The 10,560-nt window shown below is 43.6% G+C and overlaps 10 non-coding genes across 10 annotated transcripts; all 10 read right to left on the bottom strand.

The window, feature by feature from the left end:
• Window positions 1–3,000: 3,000 nt before the first annotated feature.
• trnai-aau (transfer RNA isoleucine (anticodon AAU)) lies at window positions 3,001–3,074 on the bottom strand. The gene has a single exon. It is a non-coding gene; the product is annotated as a tRNA-Ile (tRNA).
• Window positions 3,075–3,685: 611 nt separating this feature from the next.
• Window positions 3,686–3,759, bottom strand: trnai-aau (transfer RNA isoleucine (anticodon AAU)). Its single transcript has one exon. It is a non-coding gene; the product is annotated as a tRNA-Ile (tRNA).
• Window positions 3,760–5,729: 1,970 nt separating this feature from the next.
• trnaf-gaa (transfer RNA phenylalanine (anticodon GAA)) lies at window positions 5,730–5,802 on the bottom strand. The gene has a single exon. It is a non-coding gene; the product is annotated as a tRNA-Phe (tRNA).
• An 82-nt stretch (window positions 5,803–5,884) lies between these two features.
• trnai-aau (transfer RNA isoleucine (anticodon AAU)) lies at window positions 5,885–5,958 on the bottom strand. Its single transcript has one exon. It is a non-coding gene; the product is annotated as a tRNA-Ile (tRNA).
• A 744-nt stretch (window positions 5,959–6,702) lies between these two features.
• trnaf-gaa (transfer RNA phenylalanine (anticodon GAA)) lies at window positions 6,703–6,775 on the bottom strand. Its single transcript has one exon. It is a non-coding gene; the product is annotated as a tRNA-Phe (tRNA).
• An 82-nt stretch (window positions 6,776–6,857) lies between these two features.
• Window positions 6,858–6,931, bottom strand: trnai-aau (transfer RNA isoleucine (anticodon AAU)). Its single transcript has one exon. It is a non-coding gene; the product is annotated as a tRNA-Ile (tRNA).
• Window positions 6,932–7,673: 742 nt separating this feature from the next.
• trnaf-gaa (transfer RNA phenylalanine (anticodon GAA)) lies at window positions 7,674–7,748 on the bottom strand. Its single transcript has one exon. It is a non-coding gene; the product is annotated as a tRNA-Phe (tRNA).
• Window positions 7,749–7,830: 82 nt separating this feature from the next.
• On the bottom strand, window positions 7,831–7,904 carry trnai-aau (transfer RNA isoleucine (anticodon AAU)). Its single transcript has one exon. It is a non-coding gene; the product is annotated as a tRNA-Ile (tRNA).
• Window positions 7,905–9,227: 1,323 nt separating this feature from the next.
• On the bottom strand, window positions 9,228–9,301 carry trnai-aau (transfer RNA isoleucine (anticodon AAU)). Its single transcript has one exon. It is a non-coding gene; the product is annotated as a tRNA-Ile (tRNA).
• Window positions 9,302–10,477: 1,176 nt separating this feature from the next.
• trnaf-gaa (transfer RNA phenylalanine (anticodon GAA)) lies at window positions 10,478–10,550 on the bottom strand. The gene has a single exon. It is a non-coding gene; the product is annotated as a tRNA-Phe (tRNA).
• Between the last annotated feature and the right edge of the window lie 10 nt (window positions 10,551–10,560).

Raw genomic sequence — 10,560 nt, 5'->3', positions numbered from 1 at the left:
AGCTGTGGAAAGTTTCCTTGAAGCCAGAGCATAAAGAAAAGAACAAATAAAGATGCCGAAAACCAGGATCGAACCAAGGGACCTTTAGATCTTCAGTCTAACACTCTCCCAACTGAGCTATTCCGGCAATTCACTCAACATAATTCTGTGGCACCCTTGACAATTCACATGCATGTGACTCGTAATTTTGACACTCAAAATGTACATAATAGCCAGTATGGGGTCAAACCCATGACCTTGGCCTTATTAGCAACACACTCTAACCAACTGAGCTAACCGGCCATTTGCTATTTTGCTCAATTGTTGAAATGCACTGAAGCCTCTGCAAGTGCTGGCACATCAACAAACAAGTCCACCAACAGCACAGCCTGACAAGACTGGACCCTCTTGGTTGCTTCTTAAGAAATTTCAAGCGGCTGGGGGCAATAGCTCAAAATGCTTTGCCTTGGCATTGAGGTAGTGGGATCGATGCCCATATTTCTCCAAAAACACATTTTTATGGATCCGAAAGCTGCAGTTCACACTTCATGCAGCCTTGTCTTATGACAACCTACTGTCATGTAGCAATGACAAGCAACTTTAATGTAACACTGATGTCAAAATGTCAGATGAAAAAGCAAGACATTACTTACTTTCAGAGGAGCAGCGTAGCACACACCATTGAGGCCCACAAACAAAGCTGTGGAAAGTTTCCTTGAAGCCAGAGGACATAAAGAAAGAACAAATAAAGATGCCTAAAACCGGGGATTGAACCAGGGACCTTTGAATCTTCCAGTCTAACGCTCTCCCAGCTGAGCTATTCCGGCAATTCACTCAACATAATTCTGGCACCCTTGACAATTCACATGCATGTGACTCGTAATTTTGACACTCAAAATGTACATAATAGGCAGTATGGGGATCAAACCCATGACCTGAGCGTTAATAGCAAACACTCTAACCAACTGAGCTAACCGGCCATTTGCCTTTTCTCAATTGTTGAAATGCACTGAGCCTCTGCAAGTGCTGGCACATCAACAAACAAGTCCACCAACAGCATAGCCTGACAAGACTGGACCCTCTTGGTTGCTTCTTGTGGAACAATTAGCTCAAATGCTTTGCACGTGAGGTAGTGGGATCGATGCCCACATTCTCCAAAAGCACATTGTTTATGGATCCAAGAAAACTCCAGTTCACACTTCATGCAGCCTTGTCTTACGACAACCTACTGTCATGTAAACAATGACAAGAAACTGTCATGTAACAATGACAAGAAACTCTCATGTAACACTGATGTCAAAATGTCAGATGAAAAAGAAAGACATTACTTACTTTCAGAGGCAGCGTATCACACACTCTAACCAACTGAGCTAACCGGCCGCTGGCTACAGGCACAATTGTTGAGATGCTCTGCAAGTGCTGGACGCAAACTAACAAGTCCACCAACAGCATGGCCTGACAAGACTGGACACTCTTGTTTGCTCCTTGTGGCAATTCCAAACAGCTGGGAATTTGATCAATTGGTATTGTGTTTTGCATAGCATGCTATAGGTAGTGGGATCGATGCCAAAAACACATTTTTTTGTGGATCCAAGAAAGCTGCAGTTCACAATTCATGCAGCCTTGTCTTATGACAACCTACTGTCATGTAGCAATGACAAGCAACTTTAATGTAACACTGATGTCAAAATGTCAGATGAAAAAGCAAGACATTACTTACTTTCAGAGGAGCAGCGTAGCACACACCATTGAGGCCCACAAACAAAGCTGTGGAAAGTTTCCTTGAAGCCAGAGCATAAAGAAAGAACAAATAAAGATGCCGAAACCAGGATTGAACCAGGGACCTTTAGATCTTCAGTCTAACACTCTCCCAACTGAGCTATTCCGGCAATTCACTCAACATAATTCTGTGGCACCCTTGACAGCATGTGACTCGTAATTTTGACACTCAAAATGTACATAATAGCCAGTATGGGGATCAACCCATGACCTGGCGTTATTAGGACCACACTCTAACCAACTGAGCTAACCTGCCATTTGCTATTTTGCTCAATTGTTGAAATGCACTGAGCCTCTGCAAGTGCTGGCACGTCAACAAACAAGTCCACCAACAGCACAGCCTGACAAGACTGGACCCTCTTGGTTGCTTCTTGTGGAAATTCAACAGCAATGAGCTTTTGAGTAGTGGGATCCCCAATTCTCCAAAAGCACATTTTTTATCGACTCCAGTTCACACTTCATGCAGCCTTGTCTTACGACAACCTACTGTCATGTAAACAATGACAAGAAACTGTCATGTAACAATGACAAGAAACTCTCATGTAACACTGATGTCACAATGTCAGATGAAAAAGAAAGACATTACTTACTTTCAGAGAGCAGCGTATCACACACTCTAACCAACTGAGCTGACCGGCCGCTGGCTACAGAGCACAATTGTTGAGATGCACCCAGCCTCTGCAAGTGCTGGAGCGCAAACTAACAAGTCCACCAACAGCATAGCCTGACAAGACTGGACACTCTTGGTTGCTCCATGTGGCAATTCCAAACAGCTGGGGAATTTGATCAATTGGTATTGTCTTTGCTTAGCACGCTATAGGTAGTGGGATCGATGCCGCATTCCCAAAAACACATTTTTTGTGGATCCAAGAAAGCTGCAGTTCACACTTCATGCAGCCTTGTCTTATGACAACCTACTGTCATGTAGCAATGACAAGCAACTTTAATGTAACACTGATGTCAAAATGTCAGATGAAAAAGCAAGACATTACTTACTTTCAGAGGAGCAGCGTAGCACACACCATTGAGGCCCACAAACAAAGCTGTGGAAAGTTTCCTTGAAGCCAGAGCATAAAGAAAGAACAAATAAAGATGCCAAACCGGGATCCAGGGACCTTTAGATCTTCAGTCTAACGCTCTCCCAACTGAGCTATTCCGGCAATTCACTCAACATAATTCTGTGGCACCCTTGACAATTCACATGCATGTGACTCGTAATTTTGACACTCAAAATGTACATAATAGCCAGTATGGGGATCAAACCCATGACCTTGGCGTTATTAGCACCACACTCTAACCAACTGAGCTAACCGGCCATTTGCTATTTTTCTCAATTGTTGAAATGCACTGAGCCTCTGCAAGTGCTGGCACATCAACAAACAAGTCCACCAACAGCATAGCCTGACAAGACTGGACACTCTTGTTTGCTCCTTGTGGCAATTCCAAACAGATGGGGAATTTGATCAATTGGTATTGTGTTTGCATAGCATGCTATAGGTAGTGGGATCGATGCCCGCATTCCCCAAAAACACATTTTTTTGTGGATCCAAGAAAGCTGCAGTTCACACTTCATGCAGCCTTGTCTTATGACAACCTACTGTCATGTAGCAATGACAAGCAACTTTAATGTAACACTGATGTCAAAATGTCAGATGAAAAAGCAAGACATTACTTACTTTCAGAGGAGCAGCGTAGCACACACCATTGAGGCCCACAAACAAAGCTGTGGAAAGTTTCCTTGAAGCCAGAGCATAAAGAAAGAACAAATTAAGATGCCTAAAACCGGGATCGAACCAGGGACCTTTAGATCTTCAGTCTAACGCTCTCCCAACTGAGCTATTCCGGCAATTCACTCAACATAATTCTGTGGCACCCTTGACAATTCACATGCATGTGACTCGTAATTTGACACTCAAAATGTACATAATAGCCAGTATGGGGATCAAACCCATGACCTTGGCGTTATTAGCACCACACTCTAACCAACTGAGCTAACCGGCCATTTGCTATTTTTCTCAATTGTTGAAATGCACTGAGCCTCTGCAAGTGCTGGCACATCAACAAACAAGTCCACCAACAGCATAGCCTGACAAGACTGGACCCTCTTGGTTGCTTCTTGTGGAACTTCCAAACGGCTGGGAATTAGCTCAAATGCTTTGCACGCGTGAGGTAGTGGGATCGATGCCCACATTCTCCAAAAGCACATTGTTTTATGGATCCAAGAAAACTCCAGTTCACACTTCATGCAGCCTTGTCTTACGACAACCTACTGTCATGTAAACAATGACAAGAAACTGTCATAACAATGACAAGAAACTCTCATGTAACACTGATGTCACAATGTCAGATGAAAAAGAAAGACATTACTTACTTTCAGAGAGCAGCGTATCACACACTCTAACCAACTGAGCTAACCGGCCGCTGGCTACAGAGCACAATTGTTGAGATGCACCGAGCCTCTGCAAGTGCTGGAGCGCAAACTAACAAGTCCACCAACAGCATAGCCTGACAAGACTGGACACTCTTGTTTGCTCCTTGTGGCAAAAACAGCTGGGGAATTTGATCAATTGGTATTGTGTTTGCATAGCATGCTATAGGTAGTGGGATCGATGCCCGCATTCCCCAAAAACACATTTTTTTGTGGATCCAAGAAAGCTGCAGTTCAAATTCATGCAGCCTTGTCTTATGACAACCTACTGTCATGTAGCAATGACAAGCAACTTTAATGTAACACTGATGTCAAAATGTCAGATGAAAAAGCAAGACATTACTTACTTTCAGAGGAGCAGCGTAGCACACACCATTGAGGCCCACAAACAAAGCTGTGGAAAGTTTCCTTGAAGCCAGAGCATAAAGAAAGAACAAATAAAGATGCCGAAAAACAGGATCGAACCAGGGACCTTTAGATCTTCAGTCTAACGCTCTCCCAACTGAGCTATTCCGGAAATTCACTCAACATAATTCTGTGGCACCCTTGACAATTCACATGCATGTGACTCGTAATTTTGACACTCAAAATGTACATAATAGCCAGTATGGGGATCGAACCCATGACCTTGGCCTTATTAGCACCACACTCTAACCAACTGAGCTAACCGGCAATTTGATATTTTGCTCAATTGTTGAAATGCACTGAGCCTCTGCAAGTGCTGGCACGTCAACAAACAAGTCCACCAACAGCACAGCCTGACAAGACTGGACCCTCTTGGTTGCTTCTTGCAGAAATTCCAAATGGCTGGGGAATTAGCTCAAATGCTTTGCACGCGTGAGGTAGTGGGATCGATGCCCACATTCTCCAAAAGCACATTTTTTTATGGATCAAGAAAACTCCAGTTCACACTTCATGCAGCCTTGTCTTACGACAACCTACTGTCATGTAAACAATGACAAGAAACTGTCATGTAACAATGACAAGAAACTCTCATGTAACACTGATGTCACAATGTCAGATGAAAAAGAAAGACATTACTTACTTTCAGAGAGCAGCGTATCACACACTCTAACCAACTGAGCTGACCGGCCGCTGGCTACAGAGCACAATTGTTGAGATGCACCGAGCCTCTGCAAGTGCTGGAGCGCAAACTAACAAGTCCACCAACAGCATAGCCTGACAAGACTGGACACTCTTGGTTGCTCCATGTGGCAATTCCAAACAGCTGGGGAATTTGATCAATTGGTATTGTCTTTGCTTAGCATGCTATAGGTAGTGGGATCGATGCCCGCATTCCCCAAAAACACATTTTTTTGTGGATCCAAGAAAGCTGCAGTTCACACTTCATGCAGCCTTGTCTTATGACAACCTACTGTCATGTAGCAATGACAAGCAACTTTAATGTAACACTGATGTCAAAATGTCAGATGAAAAAGCAAGACATTACTTACTTTCAGAGGAGCAGCGTGCATTGAGGCCCACAAACAAAGCTGTGGAAAGTTTCCTTGAAGCCAGAGCATAAAGAAAGAACAAATAAAGATGCCGAAAACCGGGATTGAACCAGGGACCTTTAGATCTTCAGTCTAACGCTCTCCCAACTGAGCTATTCCGGCAATTCACTCAACATAATTCTGTGGCACCCTTGACAATTCACATGCATGTGACTCGTAATTTTGACACTCAAAATGTACATAATAGCCAGTATGGGGATCGAACCCATGACCTTGGCGTTATTAGCACCACACTCTAACCAACTGAGCTAACCGGCCATTTGCTATTTTTCTCAATTGTTGAAATGCACTGAGCCTCTGCAAGTGCTGGCACATCAACAAACAAGTCCACCAACAGCACAGCCTGACAAGACTGGACCCTCTTGGTTGCTTCTTGCGGAAATTCCAAATGGCTGGGGAATTAGCTCAAATGCTTTGCACGCGTGAGGTAGTGGGATCGATGCCCACATTCTCCAAAAGCACATTGTTTTATGGATCCAAGAAAAATCCAGTTCACACTTCATGCAGCCTTGTCTTACGACAACCTACTGTCATGTAGCAATGACAAGCAACTTTAATGTAACACTGATGTCAAAATGTCAGATGAAAAAGCAAGACATTACTTACTTTCAGAGGAGCAGCTTAGCACACACCATTGAGTGAGGCCCACAAACAAAGCTGTGGAATGTTTCCTTGAAGCCAGAACATAAAGGAAGAACAAATACAGATTCCATGAAGCCCGGGATCGAACCAGGATCGATGCCCACATTCTCCAAAGGCACATTGTTTTATGGATCCAAGAAAACTCCAGTTCACACTTCATGCAGCCTTGTCTTATGACAACCTACTGTCATGTAGCAATGACAAGCAACTTTAATGTAACACTGATGTCAAAATGTCAGATGAAAAAGCAAGACATTACTTACTTTCAGAGGAGCAGCGTAGCACACACCATTGAGGCCCACAAACAAAGCTGTGGAAAGTTTCCTTGAAGCCAGAGCATAAAGAAAGAACAAATAAAGATGCCGAAAACCGGGATTGAACCAGGGACCTTTAGATCTTCAGTCTAACGCTCTCCCAACTGAGCTATTCCGGCAATTCACTCAACATAATTCTGTGGCACCCTTGACAATTCACATGCATGTGACTCGTAATTTTGACACTCAAAATGTACATAATAGCCAGTATGGGGATCGAACCCATGACCTTGGCGTTATTAGCACCACACTCTAACCAACTGAGCTAACCGGCCATTTGCTATTTTTCTCAATTGTTGAAATGCACTGAGCCTCTGCAAGTGCTGGCACATCAACAAACAAGTCCACCAACAACACAGCCTGACAAGACTGGACCCTCTTGGTTGCTTCTTGCGGAAATTCCAAATGGCTGGGGAATTAGCTCAAATGCTTTGCACGCGTGAGGTAGTGGGATCGATGCCCACATTCTCCAAAAGCACATTGTTTTATGGATCCAAGAAAAATCCAGTTCACACTTCATGCAGCCTTGTCTTACGACAACCTACTGTCATGTAGCAATGACAAGCAACTTTAATGTAACACTGATGTCAAAATGTCAGATGAAAAAGCAAGACATTACTTACTTTCAGAGGAGCAGCTTAGCACACACCATTGAGTGAGGCCCACAAACAAAGCTGTGGAATGTTTCCTTGAAGCCAGAACATAAAGGAAGAACAAATACAGATTCCGAAGCCCGGGATCGAACCAGGATCGATGCCCACATTCTCCAAAGGCACATTGTTTTATGGATCCAAGAAAACTCCAGTTCACACTTCATGCAGCCTTGTCTTATGACAACCTACTGTCATGTAGCAATGACAAGCAACTTTAATGTAACACTGATGTCAAAATGTCAGATGAAAAAGCAAGACATTACTTACTTTCAGAGGAGCAGCGTAGCACACACCATTGAGGCCCACAAACAAAGCTGTGGAAAGTTTCCTTGAAGCCAGAGCATAAAGAAAGAACAAATAAAGATGCCGAAAACCGGGATTGAACCAGGGACCTTTAGATCTTCAGTCTAACGCTCTCCCCCAACTGAGCTATTCCGGCAATTCACTCAACATAATTCTGTGGCACCCTTGACAATTCACATGCATGTGACTCGTAATTTTGACACTCAAAATGTACATAATAGCCAGTATGGGGATCGAACCCATGACCTTGGCGTTATTAGCACCACACTCTAACCAACTGAGCTAACCGGCCATTTGCTATTTTTCTCAATTGTTGAAATGCACTGAGCCTCTGCAAGTGCTGGCACATCAACAAACAAGTCCACCAACAGCACAGCCTGACAAGACTGGACCCTCTTGGTTGCTTCTTGCGGAAATTCCAAATGGCTGGGGAATTAGCTCAAATGCTTTGCATGCGTGAGGTAGTGGGATCGATGCCCACATTCTCCAAAAGCACATTGTTTTATGGATCCAAGAAAATCCAGTTCACACTTCATGCAGCCTTGTCTTACGACAACCTACTGTCATGTAGCAATGACAAGCAACTTTAATGTAACACTGATGTCAAAATGTCAGATGAAAAAGCAAGACATTACTTACTTTCAGAGGAGCAGCTTAGCACACACCATTGAGTGAGGCCCACAAACAAAGCTGTGGAATGTTTCCTTGAAGCCAGAACATAAAGGAAGAACAAATACAGATTCCGAAGCCCGGGATCGAACCAGGATCGATGCCCACATTCTCCAAAGGCACATTGTTTTATGGATCCAAGAAAACTCCAGTTCACACTTCATGCAGCCTTGTCTTATGACAACCTACTGTCATGTAAACAATGACAATGTCATGTAACAATGACAAGAAACTCTCATGTAACACTGATGTCACAATGTCAGATGAAAAAGAAAGACATTACTTACTTTCAGAGAGCAGCGTATAACACACTCTAACCAACTGAGCTAACCGGCCGCTGGCTACAGAGCACAATTGTTGAGATGCACCCAGCCTCTGCAAGTGCTGGAGCGCAAACTAACAAGTCCACCAACAGCATAGCCTGACAAGACTGGACACTCTTGGTTGCTTCTTGTGGAAATTCCAAACAGCTGGGGAATTTGATCAATTGGTATTGTGTTTGCTTAGCATGCTATAGGTAGTGGGATCGATCCCGCATTCCCCAAAAACACATTTTTTTGTGGATCCAAGAAAGCTGCAGTTCACACTTCATGCAGCCTTGTCTTATGACAACCTACTGTGTTGTAGCAATGACAAGCAACTTTAATGCAACACTGATGTCAAAATGTCAGATGAAAAAGCAAGACATTACTTACTTTGAGAGGAGCAGTGTAGCACACACCATTGAGGCCAACAAACAAAGCTGTGGAAAGTTTCCTTGAAGCCAGAGTATAAAGAAAGAAAAAATAAAGATGCCGAAACCCGGGATCAAACCAGGGACCTTTAGATCTTCAGTCTAACGCTCTCCCAACTGAGCTATTCCGTCAATTCACTCAACAAATTCTGTGGCACCCTTGACAATTCACATGCATGTGACTCATAATTTTGACACTCAAAATGTACATAATAGCCAGTATGGGGATCGAACCCATGACCTTGGCATTATTAGCACCACACTCTAACCAACTGAGCTAACCGGCCATTTGCTATTTTGCTCAATTGTTGAAATGCACCGAGCCTCTGCAAGTGCTGGCACGTCAACAAACAAGTCCACCAACAGCATAGCCTGACAAGACTGGACCCTCTTGGTTGCTTCTTGCGGAAATTCCAAACGGCTGGGGAATTAGCTCAAATGCTTTGCACGCGTGAGGTAGTGGGATCGATGCCCACATTCTCCAAAAGCACATTGTTTTATGGATCCAAGAAAATCCAGTTCACACTTCATGCAGCCTTGTCTTACGACAACCTACTGTCATGTAGCAATGACAAGCAACTTTAATGTAACACTGATGTCAAAATGTCAGATGAAAAAGCAAGACATTACTTACTTTCAGAGGAGCAGCTTAGCACACACCATTGAGTGAGGCCCACAAACAAAGCTGTGGAATGTTTCCTTGAAGCCAGAACATAAAGGAAGAACAAATACAGATTCCGAAGCCCGGGATCGAACCAGGATCGATGCCCACATTCTCCAAAGGCACATTGTTTTATGGATCCAAGAAAACTCCAGTTCACACTTCATGCAGCCTTGTCTTATGACAACCTACTGTCATGTAAACAATGACAAGAAACTGTCATGTAACAATGACAAGAAACTCTCATGTAACACTGATGTCACAATGTCAGATGAAAAAGAAAGACATTACTTACTTTCAGAGAGCAGCGTATAACACACTCTAACCAACTGAGCTAACCGGTCGCTGGCTACAGAGCACAATTGTTGAGATGCACCCAGCCTCTGCAAGTGCTGGAGCGCAAACTAACAAGTCCACCAACAGCATAGCCTGACAAGACTGGACACTCTTGGTTGCTTCTTGTGGAAATTCCAAACAGCTGGGGAATTTGATCAATTGGTATTGTGTTTGCTTAGCATGCTATAGGTAGTGGGATCGATCCCCGCATTCCCCAAAAACACATTTTTTTGTGGATCCAAGAAAGCTGCAGTTCACACTTCATGCAGCCTTGTCTTACGACAACCTACTGTGTTGTAGCAATGACAAGCAACTTTAATGCAACACTGATGTCAAAATGTCAGATGAAAAAGCAAGACATTACTTACTTTGAGAGGAGCAGTGTAGCACACACCATTGAGGCCAACAAACAAAGCTGTGGAAAGTTTCCTTGAAGCCAGAGCATAAAGAAAGAAAAAAATACAGATGCCGAAACCCGGGATCGAACAAGGGACCTTTAGATCTTCAGTCTAACGCTCTCCCAACTGAGCTATTCCGGCAATTCACTCA

Source organism: Oncorhynchus keta, unplaced genomic scaffold (genome assembly GCF_023373465.1).
Source record: "Oncorhynchus keta strain PuntledgeMale-10-30-2019 unplaced genomic scaffold, Oket_V2 Un_contig_1090_pilon_pilon, whole genome shotgun sequence".
NCBI classification, from domain to species: domain Eukaryota; kingdom Metazoa; phylum Chordata; class Actinopteri; order Salmoniformes; family Salmonidae; genus Oncorhynchus; species Oncorhynchus keta.
This window is presented reverse-complemented; position numbering and strand designations above follow the sequence as displayed.